Source organism: Solanum pennellii, chromosome 12 (genome assembly GCF_001406875.1).
Source record: "Solanum pennellii chromosome 12, SPENNV200".
NCBI lineage: Eukaryota > Viridiplantae > Streptophyta > Magnoliopsida > Solanales > Solanaceae > Solanum > Solanum pennellii.
This window is the reverse complement of record NC_028648.1, coordinates 46,687,989-46,703,917: the sequence shown is the minus strand read 5'-3', so window position 1 is coordinate 46,703,917 and position 15,929 is coordinate 46,687,989.

Sequence of the window (15,929 nt, the reverse complement as noted above, 5' to 3'; positions counted from 1 at the left end):
TCTTTCTTCCAAATTTCTTGCATGAATATCCTTACATGTTGTATGTCCTCGAACTTTTTTTGGCGTCGACATTTCTATATTGATGTAACAGACATGAAATAAGATATTTATTTTATAATGAGTTCTAAATCTTACAAGGTTTAAAACATACCTTTTGTACTACAATCAATGTCAACTTCCTCTTCTTGTTCCACATGATCATCCAATCCTTTGTTATGTTCATTAATAATAGGAGTATGCATATATTCGACATCACTTGTTGTGTTGTTGTCACGTTTTGTTTCATCTTCTTTTTGTATCCCTTGATCTTTTAGAAACTGATCAAGAGTACTAGCTGGTATGACCGGCTTCCTCTTTACCTGTTTGCAATTCGGTAGATCAAGAATAACATGTCGTGCCTCTCCATTACCTAGTGTTGTTCCAATCGCATGTGCTGAAGCAGTAACATCTTTATTGAATAACGTATGGAACCTAGAATTATTGATAGGAAGTTTAGTTCCATTATCTTGAATGGACTCTTCAAGTTGAAATAACCTCTGTTTAGTTTGTCCTTTCCCTGCAATCATACGTGAGGTTCTAAGCTCTTCCCTTGAAGACGATTGAATGACTGATTTGTGCCCAAGCAATTTACTCTTTCCTTGTTGTGGAATGAAATCCTCAGAATTCTTTCTTTTATGTGATATTGGTGCCTGCTCTTTCTTAGCTTTATCATTGCGTTCATTTGCAAGTTGTTCTCTCTTAATCTTGAATTTGTTGGCCAATTCAACACTTTATCGGTATTGCATATCAACATACAGATTCTTCAATGGACTTTGAGCTTTGTTTGGATTCAAACCCTTTTTCTTTAGCATTGTTGATTGATTCATTGTTTTTGCTTTGTTTAAATCTCTTCAATTTGTTTCCCAATAGTAAGTAAACCTACAAAATAATAAGATTGTTTAAGTGAAAGAAGTAGCAGGACGGATTCAAATTGGAAGAACTACAAGAACAAACAGAAAAAATTGATAACATATGAAACAAGATATTTCAAACAACTGCAGACGCGAATGTATGCCATTATTGTTGTTCCCTAGTTGAACAAGTTTGTTAGCTATTCGCGTCACATGCCCAATGTTTCCAATCCTGGTTGGGGTTCTTCCCTCAACAGGGGACGTTGGCTGCATCCACATTTAAAAACTGGAGAGCTTCTTATTACTTAAATTAATAAAAGGTAAAGAGTTGTACCTCTCTCGGAGCGACAAACTAGGGACAACGACCAAAGCAGAAGCAACTTCAAACTACAGAGTTGAATGCCTCTAATGCCAAGTGCCTGATAATAAAATGAAACCAGAAAGTATATAAATAACAAACCACCAAATCACGCAAAAATAAGCTAGAAGTATAGGTTCCTCAATAAAATAATAATCAGATAAGAAGGCAACATTTTACATTCCACAGATTACATATATTAATGTATTTTACCAAAAAAAACTATTATATTACAAAAACAGTGAGTGAGCACTATATGATCATCAAAACAATAATGAAACTCATGGTGTGTCTTATTCAGACTCTTCTTCAGACTCGACTTCATCATCAGACTCATCTTCATACTCATTTTCAGACTCGTCTTCAAACGCATCTGAAAACTCATCTTCATACTCATTTTAAGACTCATCTTCGAACTCATCTCCAAACTCCTCTTCATACTCGACTTCAAGTTGTTGATTGACAAATTCCTCCACAGGCACATCAATGATTGTTTCTGGTAAATCATTCCTTGTTAAGAGTACTTCACCATTATCTTTTTGTATAGATGGACCCTTCGAATGTTCAGATGGCTCATTTTCATAACTTTTGTGGGAGATTAGATTCAACTTCATCACCCATGTTAAACAAGTCTCTTTGAACAGTCTTCATAACATAATGTTTATCTTGATCATATGGATCTTGCACATAGAAGCATTGGTGTACTTGAGATGCAAGAACAAAAGTTTCATTTCTGGAAGCATCATATGTTTCAAGCCCAGAATCCCAGAATAATTTTAACTCGTCTATCAATGATTGTAAGTAAATATCAAAGTCATTTCCAGGTGATCGCGGTCCAGGTATAAGTAAAGAAAGTATGGAATATTCAGATTTCATGCACATCCAAGGCGGCAAATTATAAATCATCAACATAACTGGCCATGTGCTATGTGATATACCCATGGTTCGAAATGGATTGAATCCATCACTTGACAAGCCAAGTCTCACATTGCGACAATCTTGTGCGAAATCTGGATGCACCCTATCAAAGTCTCCATGCTAGACCATCAGCTGGATGCCTTAACTTTCCATCTTTAGAACGTTCCTCTTCATGCAACCTCAAAGAATCTGCCGTCTTTGAGCACATAAATATCCTTTTGAGTCTAGGAATTAATGGAAAGTTTCTCAAAGTCTTCGCAAAAACTCGATGTTGTTTTTTTGAAGACTCAAGCTCACTATCAACTTTAGGTGCTTGATATATCGTGAAGCTCCACAAGTATGACAAAATTCGTCATCCTTATGATCATTCCTAAACAACATGCAATCATCTGGACATGCATCAATTTTATCATAATCCAGACCAAGATTCTTAACCATAGACTTGGTTTTAGTGTAAGACTGAGGAATGTTCAACTCGGGCATCGCCTCTTTTAATAACACTAGAAGAGAAGTGAATGATTCATTGCTCCATCCATGTAAACACTTCAAAAAATATAAGCGAAGTGTGAATGATAATTTAGAGAAACCTATACAACCAGAATATAATTATTGGTTTGCCTCTTCAAGTAAGCTATAGAATTTCTTGGCATCTTCATTTGGACCATCATAAACTCCTCCAGCCTGTGCAACATCTCTAAATTGATCATTCAACAACCCATCAATATCATCACACGAGTAATCCATATCATCATCAACATTCAACTTGATATCCCATTCCCCGTGATTTATCCATCTAGTATAGCCTTTAACGAATCCATGGTATATTAGATTATCATACACTACATTCCTTCGGTTCCAAAGAATATTACAACATTTCGCACATGGACAGTGAATTTTCTCTCCATGAGGATCTCCATAAGAATAAGCAAAATCTAGAAATGATTCAATGCCATCAATATACTCTTTGCTATACCTTGCTAAATTCATCCAATCCTTGGATGGGATATGTGAACTCCTAGAAGAATATATCAATATTTAGTCTTTCAGCAATAATCATTAACAAGTTATGAAATAAGTTTTAAAAGTCACGAGTAATCTATCAGAATCATGTGTTATGAGATGATAAAAGTTTCTTACCTAGTCATGAGGCTTTCGCTATGTCAAATCAAACCTTTAATCCTCCACAAATGTTTTTCAATGTTGATGATACTTTAAATGAAAAAATAAGTACAATTAATAGGATATACATAAATCTCTCCATAGATAAATGCGGAGATTTTGAGCAAAGAAATGCAGAAGAGACCACCTACAGAGCTTGTGACGGTCCGTCGTGCTTGTGACGGTCCGTAGGTGGCAGCGTAGTGCAGTTGCTGAAGGAAGATGGGGAAGTCTGACTAAGTGTGGGGTTACGGAGGTTGTGACGGTCCGTAGGTGGCAGCATAGTGCAGCTGCTGAAGGAAGATGGGGAAGTCTGACTAAGTGCGGGGTTACGGAGACCACGACGGTCCGTCGAGTGTGTGACGGTCCGTCCTGCAGGTTCGTCATGAAGTTCAGAGAAGTAATCCCAGTACCCATATTCCAAGAGTTTAAGTGTTTTGGAACGAAGACCCTTGACAGACCGTCATGCTTGTGACGGTCTGTAGGTGGCAGCGTAGTGCAGCTGCTGAAGGAAGTTGGGGAAGTCTAAGTGTGGGGTTACGGAGTCCACGACGGTCCGTCGAGTCTATGACGGTCCCTCCTGCAGGTTCGTCATAAAGTTCAGAGAAGTAATCCCAGTACCCATTGTTAGACGTTGGATTATTAGTTAGACTCTGTAATATTATTAGGTTATCTTGAGACTTTTATCATTGAGTGTAGGTGATTTTTGTTGACTAACACCTGCAGCAATCTCAACAAGAAATTGCATCTCCTTCTTGACAAGAGAAGCAAGCTTACATCATTCTTCCTCTCCTACCACCCTTTCTGTGAGTGCAATCAATTGGATTTGTTGAAAAGTGAATCAAGATCATAGATCCCCTGTTACCACCCCAAGGCAACCTAGGAGAGAACGAATGGCTCTAGCAAAGTCAACCCAGGAGAGAACTCTTACGGATTTTGTATAATAGGAATCCAAAGAAATCTAGTATATGGAGAAACACAAAGCATAGGCAACACGACAAATATTGAAGCTGAAATCACAGCAATTTGGAAAGCACTAAGTTAATGCAAGAGGTGTAGGATCACAAATGCCATTTTAGAGACTGAATTGCTAAGTCTCAAGAACATGATTCAATAAGAGTGGAGGTTAACTTGGAGTTTAATTGCTAAAATAGAGGAGATGCATATGATTATGGGAACAATTCAAATCCAGATAGTACATATATTTAGAGAAGTTAATCAATTAGCTAATTGCATCACAAACATATCTATTAACAGAGAAAACAGGCAGCAGTATCACAGATTTCAAGATCTACCTAGTAGTGCAAGAAACATCTTAAACATGGACAAGCAATAGTACCAACAATCAGAATAAGAACAAAAAAAATCTTAAGCATCTGCAGAAATTAACATGAAAAGCAAAGGAAGAACCACAGAGTCACCTATTTACAAAATCATTTGTGGCCAAGCAGGGGAAAAGTATTTGTTTACAAACCAACAACCCCCACCTGAAGATAGAACGGTATTTGATATCTGACAAAAGAAAAGAGATCATCTCAATGTGCAGATTGTGATATATTACTCATGACGTAGGACAACAAATCAAAACCTGATGGTTCTCTTCAATGTGCAGATTGTGATATTCCACTATGTGCACTACTATTATTACAACAACAACAAAAAAGTGTAGCCCCACGAGTGGGTCAGGGAATACAACAACATACACAACATAATTAAACAAGTGGAGTAAGTGGAGGGTAGAGTTAATATGCACCAAAAACTATGAGGAAAACAACATTACCTTTCTTCAGGCAGTGAACTGGAAGGGGACGAGTAGCTTTCTTCAGGCAGTGAACTGGAAAACAACTAAACCTTTTTGAAATCGTGTTCTTAAGTGAGAAACCTGAGAGAATAGTGTAGCTTCAATTTATCATCTTTCCAACAACCCAAAAGCATTCATTCTTTCTAAATACAAAACAAAAAATCAAACACTTCAGCTAACGTATTGAAAAAGAGAATCGTACTTACTATTGAAGAAATCGTTATTGGAGAAAACGACTTGAGCTCTTCATCTCTTCACCTCTTCATCTCTGTTCTGGGTCGTTGTTCTTCAGCTTTCTTCACGTTGTTCTTCAGCTTTCTTCACGTTGGTTCTTCAGCTCCTTCAGTTGGTTCTTCAGTTCCTTCACAAAATCAGAAAAGTGAAAGAGGAAAGCTGAAGGAGGGAGTAAAGAGTAAAGAGTCAAAAGTTAAATGTTTTATGATTTATTAATGTTTTTTTGGCCAATAAAAATTGGAGGGAGAGTTGAAAATAATTAGAGGGAGAGTGAAAAAACTTAATGTTTTAGTGAAAAATGTTAAGGCAACACTTATAAAGTGTTGTTTTTTCAATTATAAAAATAGCACATTTTAGAAGTGTGGTCATATATGTAAATAGTTGTTGCCAATTATATCATATTTTAACAACACTTATAAAGTGTAGTTTATCCCATTAAAGAGTACACTTTAGAAGTGTTGCTAAAATTAATGTAGCTAAAAGTCAAAATCATTGGCTACACTTTAAAAGTGTTCCCAAAAGTATTTTAGGCAACACTTTATAAGCGTTGTAAAGATTTAGTGTTGCCGTAGACCTAAAATGGTGTAGTGAATATACATCCTAAGTGTACAGTATTTCTACAATCATGAATAAGACTGGAGCGCCAAAGATGAGACATTTGGTCGAATGATACATTTATCAATAAGGTATATTAACAGATCTTTTAACTCTTTCAACTCAGTTGGAGCCATTTTATATGGCAGAATAGAGATAGGACGAGTATTAGGAAGAATATCAATAACAACGTCTATCTCTTGTAGGGAGACTCTGGGAAGATAATTTCAAAAGACCCTTGGAAGCTCACTCATGACTGGAACTGACGGAATAGGTGGTATTTCAATATTAGTGTCATTTAACTCGGACTAAGTGATAAATGCACCCCTTGGAACTAACTTTCTCACCATAAGGTACGAAATAAAACGACCCTTAAGCATAGTCGACTACTCTTCCACTCTTTAAGAGACTAAATAGGAAATTGGAATTTAACTACTCGATATCTACAATCAACTAAGTCAAACAAGCATTAAGTCAATCTATACCTAAAATGAAATCAAATTCCATCATATCTTGCTCAACTACCCCTGCCATGGTTTTCTTGTTATTTATGAAATGAAACAATCACAATAAAATCTCTAAGCTAGAATAGACTCACCAAAAGTTGTGGAAACGCTGAAGGTCTTAAGAAGTTGCTCAATATTAATATTAAAATTCATAGCATTATATGTAGTCACGAAAGATAGAATCCCTCCTCGATTAAGCAATCCATATAAATTTAAAGCAGAGACTTTGATCATGCCAATAAACACATTTGGAAAATTTTCTTGCTCTTTTTGAATACTGATAGAATACAGATGATTTGCTCTTCCGCTTGTCCTTGAAGTAGATCCTCTAGGTGCAACTCTATATAGTGTAGCCGCTGAAGTAGATTGAGCTCTATCTCCCTCATTACCACCATCCTCTATGTTCCTAGGGCACTGTTTCATGAAGTGACCATTCTGACAACATATAAACAACTTGTGGAGCCATCCCGATAGGCTCCTGGGTTTTTCCTACCACATACCTATTTCTGCCACACTACCTTGAGATTGTGCAGGTCTAACTATGATATTTTGCGAATTTTAATTTTTAAACTCACCTCTTTTCCTTGGTACATATGATCTAGTAGATGATGGAGCATTTCCATTTGGATTTTGTTGAAAGGATTATTGGTTTGCATTATTCTTTATTTCCCGGAATCATTTCCTGTTTTCTTAGAGTTCTTCTTACGGAGCTTGTCCCTATCTCTAAACTTGTCTTCCACAACTTGTTGCACATGGATCATTAACTTTTCTATGTTCATGTCCCAAATAAAAATCACATCCTTATCCTCTTTGGTGGACAAATGAGACAACACAAACACAAACAAACTTATCTTTCTCCTCAGATCAGCAATCAGTTTTGGAGAATGATGAGACAATTGGGTGAACTTGAGGTTGTACTCATGCAGACTCATGGATTCCTGCTTATGAGCGATGAATTCTCTTACCTTCACCTCCCTTAACACATGGGGAAAGAAATGCTCCAAGAAGGCCTCTTCGAACGCAAGCCAGGTCACAATTAGTGCATTCTCAACCGTACTCTTCTTCCATTGATCATACTATGATCTAGCAACACCCTTAAGTTGGTATGCAATTAATTTAACATGCTCAGCATCTGGAACATGCATCACCTCAAAAACACTCTATAACTCCGCCACAAAGATCTCTGGATCCTCAGTAACACTTGAAGTGGTGAAATCTTTAGGATTCATCCTTTAAAATTCATATTTCTTTATATATCAGCAACATCTTTTCGATTCCTCTTTGTTGTCCAGCTTGGTAAACATCCAAATAGCATCCCGAAACTCAGCGTTAGTGATCTCTTTTGGGTTGCATTTCTGGTACATTAGATCCCCCTTGATCTTGGTGATTAGCATACCTCCTAGCGGGACGAACATGAACAGTACTTCGTGGGGGCATGAAGTGAAATATATGCACACACACAAATAAGGAAGAAGCTTTATAGAGTTAAGATCTATTAGATTAAAGAATGTGAAGTAACTGGAGAGTTCCTAAATGTTTTAGCCTTCAAAATATAGATGTTGCGCGCTTTACACTGATAATAGGGAATCAATAAACACGACTTCAAAGACACCCTATGACTATTAAAATTGGTGCTATAATACCAAGTTTCTCATGCGTCGAGCCTACACCCTGGTTGTGACTGGCACATAAGAAACATTGTTGGCCCCAAGTTAACCCTTAACCTTGCTTAACTCTGAGTGGAAGATTTACTCAACAACATATGAACTCAAAAGTAAAATTATATAAAAATTCTCAAAATTCAGTGGCTAAAAGAGGCAACTCAAGTGGCTAAAAGAGGCAACTCAAGTCTAGAACATCAACAATTAAAGTGAAATAAATTTCTTAAACCTCTATTGTCTATGAAGCCTCTATTAACTAAGATGGACATCCGGAAGTTCCCACGACATCCTGATAATAAAAAGAATTGTGTAAACTAAATGTGAAACCCTCTCAAAAGCAATGAGGCTCACCAAATCAAGCTGGAACTCAAATGGATCAACAAAAATTAGTTGTTGATCTTGATTACCTGTATTTGCATCATGAAACCATGCAGTCCAAATGGCATCAATAAATGGAATGTACGAGCGTGTAAGGGAAATGAAAAAATATGACATAAGCTTGTACTAAAACTAGAGAAACATACTTGCCTCATCGCAATTCAACCTCAACTCATTTTAATATAATATCAATGACAATGATGCACTCTATATATAAGCTTTTAAATAGTAGGTTACAAGTCAATTTTTATATAAAAATACAACATCACTCAATTTGGGAGATTCTCTAAGCGACAACCATCACTATGAGATGTATGATTATATAACAACTCGACCGCGCTGCCACATTTGTCCTATACCTTGCAAGAGAATAAGAACTCCTCAACTAAGTGCATTCACTAAGTTATGCTTAAAAACCAATAAGGAATTATCTAAAAAGTATGACCCTTTCTACCTACGTTGGCTACATGATTTATCAGGACTTTGATTTGTATGAATTCATCCATATATTAGTGGTCAACACTACTCCAAAAAATATACCCATTTCATATATATAAATATATATCATAATCCTCAAAATTTCAGATTATTACTCAAAAGATTCTCTTAAAAGAGATTATACTTAAAACTCTTCATGAACTCATTTGGAAATCAAAGTTTCCTTCTCATTTTAAATGTGAAAACCTTTACTCTTGGGAATACTTAGATCCCATATAATCATTTTGAAAAATGAAACTCAACTTTACTCATCCCCATACTGAAGAACTAAAGTCATAAAAACAAGTTTAAAAAGTTTACAGAAGTCTTCTCAAATCACTTGAAAGAAATCTCAAGAATTTACTCTTAACTTTACCTTGGATTTGAATTATGAATCCAATGGTTATATTCAATGTTATGAAGGATTTCTCAATATTTATGTAATGCTCCGAGCCTACACCCTGAGCGGGAATGGCACCGGTGACCATTGTTGTCCTTGAGTGAAGCCTAGTCTTGGCGTAATAAACTCAGCGGAAGACTATACTCATCTCAGATATCGAAATAAAAGTAGTCTTCTAAATTAACTTAGATAGCTGCCTTGGCCAAAATGACACGTATGTCTCAACATTTGAACATATGAAATTATAAAATAAAAGAGACTCCAAAACTGAATTAGTGACTATCTACGAAGTCTCTAAACTAACTGAGATGGATGTTGGGACAGACCCCACAACATCCTAATGAACTAAACTAGTAAAGCAATAAAAAGGATGTCTTTTGGAATGCAAGGAGACTCACCAACTAACTTAAGAGTGGTCTATGGGATAAACGATGTGCTGCTTGATAATCCTAGTTACTTGCGTCTGCATCATAAAACAATGCAAGCCAACTGGCATCAGTACATTAAATGTACGAGTATGTGAGTTGGAATACTATACAACGACTTAAGCTAGACGGGAATAAGATGAACTTACCTTGGGTCTGTTCAACTCAAGAATATGTTCAACTCAAAGTATGTATATAAAGCAATTTAAACACATTATATATATGTAGATGTTGTAAAACCATAAAACAACTTAGTTCGTTAAAGAAAAATGCAATAACAAACTCAACATTACTTGTATATGAAAGTAATATAACTTTTGTGGGATTTTCTATAACCGACAATCATCACTTGATCCTAAGTGATGATATAATGTTTTACGTCATGCTGCCGAGGATCATGCTATACCTTGCCATCGGTATAGGAACTTTCTCAACTTAGTGGATCCACTAGCTTGACTTACGTGATCATCTAAAAAGTATGACATGTTAATAACCATGATGGCTTCATGGTTTACATGGAAACTTAAGTTATTATGAAGTCGCATCCCCACATCGGTGCTCTATACTACTCCCAATATACACTTTAGCTCATGCTTTTAGCAAAATTTCCTTCCTTTGGGTTGAGATAATTTGCTAAACTTGTTTTAGCTTTAAATCCCTCTTGGAATAAATATTCCATTTCTTACTCAAAACTGTTTTGGAACTCTTAGTTTCCTCTAAACTCAAATGTCAAACATTTATTAACTTTTAGGGAATACTTAGTTCTTTTATAGTTTTTTAGAGATGAACTTAACTTTTACGCTTAACCTCACTTGAAACTTAAATCCTAGGGAATACATAGTTCCCTTAGAGCTTTTGTGATTTTAACTCAACTCTTTACTCTTTGCTCAACGTATAACTTGAGACTTAAAACAAAGTAAAAATGATTGGTTAAGATTCTTTCAAATTCTAAGAAGTTATTTTAATTACTTCTTAACTTTAAATGTTGACTCATATTTTCTTTTACCTTGTGTAAGAACCCTAAAAATGGATATGCTAAGTAATGCTTAATGTATCTAGTATGCCAACAATTAGACCGGGTTCACACAGATTGCTGCTCGTATAACCAGACCTCAGAACCCTTGCTACATCCAAGCCAACTAACTTGGGGAGTTAGTTGAGCTAGAAAAGGTTGGGTCCAACCATGTAGGGCTCTCAAATACGAAGATTTACTCGAAGGAGTTTTTACCGAACTTAAAAAGAGGAAATCTAAGGTTTGGAGGGTAAAATGATATTTTTCCTGTCTAAGGGTTGTATCGTAATTACCCTAAATATATAATTCATTATTTAATTAATGCGATGTAGGTGCATTTTGGGGAGAGAGGGCCGAAATTGGGCTCTTGAAGTGAAGTCTTGCTCCACCCGGGTTCGAACCTATGTGGAAGCAATGAATTAAATTGTTTTTAATTTAAGTTGGTAAATAAATGTAATTAATTTATATTTATTAGTTATTATCTGATTTAAAATAAAAGGAAATCATATTTTTAATAATTAAATAAAACCTTATTTGACTAAGTCCTAAACTAGACTCCAAAGCGTAAGAAAACTCTTCTCTCACGTCTCTATCACTCTCACTCACGTTTTCTCTGCTAAAATAACTACAAAAACAGTAGGTAAACCAAAGTTCTTCACACTTGAAGAACTCACCCGAATATATAAGACAAACAAACGTTAATCAATCACGTATGCAAAAAGAAGGTTTTCCGTCGAGTTTGGTGTTGAACTTTTGGTGTTGGACGTGTGTTTGGAGTAGTTATTTGGGAAGAAAGTCGAGGTTTGAACGTCAAAAAGGTATGGGTTCGCTTCTCTCTTGGTCTCTTTCCCAGGAGACCCCCTAAGGTTCAGACGAATCTATTCCAAAAACTAGGATTGTTCCCCGTTGCATGTCCTTGTCACTAGCTCCTATTGAATCATAGGTTAGTTATGTTTGCTGGTAGAAAACTAGGGATGAAATGTGTTTTGTAATGATTATGTGTTTATATGTATGTTTGGAATTATGTGACTTATGTTGATGTTTCCGAAAATGTAACTATGTGTGTATGTGTGTGTTGCCGTGGTTATTGTTCATGGCTTAGGACTTTAAATGGCATGATAGTCATTTATATTTCATGTACACATGTTTATGTAAACGTGATGTTCATATGAGTTGATATGTGGCTGATTTGAGGGATAATCTCCTGTCTAAACAAATCCAAGAAAACGCACCTAAAACGTTCTAAATGCACTCTGAAATTCCCCTAATAACTAAGGTGTAACTTGATGAAAGGATGCTGAAAAAATAAAAGAAAATTTCCAGCTTCTAGTGATGAATTTTTGTCAGAAAAGAGGGTTCAAATTCTTTAGAAAAATAAAATAAAACATGTGAGGTCATGAGGATTGAACCCGTAACCTCACCATGTTAAAAATCATGAAAATAAATATGTAAAAAGAAATGTGGTGAAGGGGATTCGAATCATGGTATTGGCTGGGAATGTAACTTAAAAGAAAAAAATAAGAAATGATAGGAGTGGGATTCGATCCCACCACCTCTCAATCATATTTAAGGAGGAGAATAAAAGAAAAATAAAGGGGGAGGCGTGTGGGAATCAAACCCACGACCTCTTAGGCAGATTAAGGAGGAGAATAAAAGAAAACTAAAGGTGAGGCGTGTGGGAATCGAACCCACGACCTCTTAGGCAGATAAAGGAGGTGTATAAAAGAAAAATAAAAGGGGAGGCGTGTGGGAATCGAAACCATGATCTCTTAGGCAGATTTAAGGAGTAGAATAAAACAAAAATAAAGGGGGAGGCGTGTGGGAATCGAACCCACGGCCTCTTAGGCAGATTTAAGGAGGAGAATAAAATAAAAATAAAGAGAGGTTATGTGGTTTTGATCCCACAACCTCATAGTCAACTCAAAATAGACAAGGAGAAATAGACAAAAAGAAAAAGGGGTTGTGGGGGTTTGAACGCACAACCCCTCGGCCAAGTAAGAGGTAATTCAAAGGAGAAAAATAAAGAGGAAACATTGATGTGGGGGCTCGATCTAGGGTCCCAATGTCATGTGGAGCCAAATACAATAAATGAAAAAAATGAAAGTGTTGCTAAGGGATTCCAAATTGGGTTCCCTTGCCCAAATTCTGTATAGATGCATAAGTCATGCGTGAATTAAATCTTCAAGAATAATGCTGCCTACTTAGATTGAAATCGAGATCTTGGCATACATACAAGATGCATAAGTCTTATACTACATAAATTTAGGAAGATATGAATCACTTTAACGAACTTTGAATGAAGCCTCATGGCTTGTATATAGACCCATAAGTCTAGCATACATTTAAAAATAAGTGAACTTAAGATGTATGTAATGAAATGATATAACCCTGAAAGGGTTAAGTAAGAGTGTAAAAAAGATTAAATGGCCAAGTGCATTGGCATATGATGAAATGAATATTCATGTAAAAAGGGGTGAGTAATTATGAAGAGCAAATGTACTAATTTTGATGAATATGGTGACAACATGATATGAGGCTGATGTAAAAGATGAGAGCAATCTCAAATGAGCCTTAGTAAATGTTACCAAAACGTACTCACCTATGAGAGTGTAAAGTTAATAAAGTGACCAGAATCTATAAACACTCTAATGAAAGTAATGAGATTATCACACTTAATATTAATGAGTTAAATCTAATGGAATTTTATACTGATCATTGTTAGACTAGCTATTAGTGGTGATACCTTCTTTCGGGAAGGGCGGAGGTTCACGTAAATCTCATGAGATGGGACTGTCCGGCATGCCGTGTGTGGGTCTCCTTATATCTCCTTGTCTTTGAACCTATACTTCCACTATAGGGATATGGCGGGGTACAATTCCCATGTACGCTAGCATGTTTTGGTTCACTTTGGCCAGTGATTCCACCTCTTTTATGTGTGGGGTTTCATGAAACTAGATTTTAATGATGCTCACATCTATATCGGTTAAAGTTAAAGTTTCCAATGAATGAATGAGGCCAGCCTCAAATGATGCACATAATGAAACGAATGATACCAAAGCTGTTAGGTTAGAATAATCAAGAGGTGAGTTAGATTCAAGTTATGACATTAGGTAATTGTTGGTCATTGCAGAATGAACTCGATGAAAGTCTTAAACTATATCCTTGGTATAGCTGGTCTTTTCACTGGCCCATGAATGAATTGAAATGAAGTACGTATGAATGAATGAAGCAGACTCTGTGTTCCCTAAAGCAGACTCTCTAGTTGAGGTCCCATATGTTGAGCCCTCATTTTTTGTAAGTCTTAATGTCAAGTCTATGATTCCAAGGTCCCATGGCATACAAATGAATTATATGAACAACGTTATGTGTTATAGGAATTATGATATCTGCTATGTGTACGGTGTTGTGTGCTGTGTGCAAAATGTTAAGTATGATGATGCATGTTACTCTCATGGCATAACTTTCCTAATCCAAATTGGAAAGCTTATAAACTTTCCTAATTCAAATTCGGAAAGCTCACGCACTTTCCTAATCTCAGTTTGGCAAGTCTACTAACTTGACCTTCTATAATAATGTTGTTAGGAAAGACATAATCTTACTCATGCATGTCCTTTGTGTGTGCTTGCATATACCCATACTTAGTACAAGTGCGTACTAAACCTATACAACTCTAAACTTTTAGGTGCAGACACAGGTGGATGCTAGAGCTACAGGTTCAACACTGTAGTTATCAGGACGTCGAGCATTCATCCGGACATGATAGGTCCCCATGCTTTTGAGGATGCTTTCCCATTTACACTCTAGCTTAGTTGTAGGATTGATCTTGTGGAGTATGTTCCACTAGCATTTCTTTCTCATTTTGTTAGACATTGTATTGGTGCCATTTTGGCAAGTACATCTTTATCTTTATAATAAACTGTTTCTTTCATTTGATGATCTTAATGTTAGATGGTTTATTGTGAACAATACGTATGTAGTAGAATGTTTAGTAAGCATGTTAAAAAACAAAAAATTTCAAATTTTCTGCTAAAATTAACCTAGATGAAGTAGGAATGGCGTATGTAGGCCTTTCTGCGCCCTCGGAGAGGTCAATGACGTCGGTCTTGTATGGGGTCTAGATTGTGATCGTGATACTTTGTTCTTAGCTTCCTTCGATTGGATTATAAATTCAAGGATAATGATCTCATTTTTATGGATGATTTCATTATGTTTATATATACTTTAAAGTGTTGGAATAAACTAGGAATGATAGGTACATCACTTAGGAACAAGTACGAATAGAGAGGGAAAGAACGGTGTAACCAGGTGTCCTTGGCGCTTTGGGAGGCGCGGATCAACAGAGCCTGACAGACAAAGGCTTTCCTCAGGATCTTTTTTTTTGGTGCGGCACACCAGGGCTTGACTAACAGAGTCTGTCTTGAGGGGATCTAGTTGGCGCGGCGCCCCAGGGCTTATTAGACGGGTTTTCTGACTTTAGTTCTCCGATTTTCGATTCTAAACGTCCTAAACTTCCACGTATACCACTTCAAACACTTAGGATCAATAAATACCTCATTACCCAATAGATCAAACCCAAAAACAGTCCGGAAACATGAATCAAATCTACAAAAGATAAACTACAATTCAATCCACAAGAATTTCACAATTTTTCGTCAAGAACTTCCATGCTCATCATTCAATAAACTCTAACTTTCTGATTTGAATCAAATTCGGGGTATGGGTGAAAGGACCCAACACTAAATGATCTCACATACTTCGATAGGCATCATCCCCGATGAAATCCATGCAATGATCTTGGCATTCTTGGACAATTCTTAATCTTCCCTTTCTTTTCTCTTTTTTCTACCCAACCCTAGGTTTTCAAAATTTTTGATAAAATGAATTAGGACTTTGTTTTTACCCCTAAATAACCCTTAAAACGAATTAGGAAATACTAGGATGAAAATACAACTTTTGCTCTTACTGAAATCTGGATTGGACTTTCCTCAAACCAACAACCCTACTCCGAAAGTCATATATCCCTCATACAACCTTGAAATTCACAAACTTGGCACCGCAAGAAAGATATTTCCAAGATTTATCCATCAATATAAATATCTAACCCTAACACTTCCTGA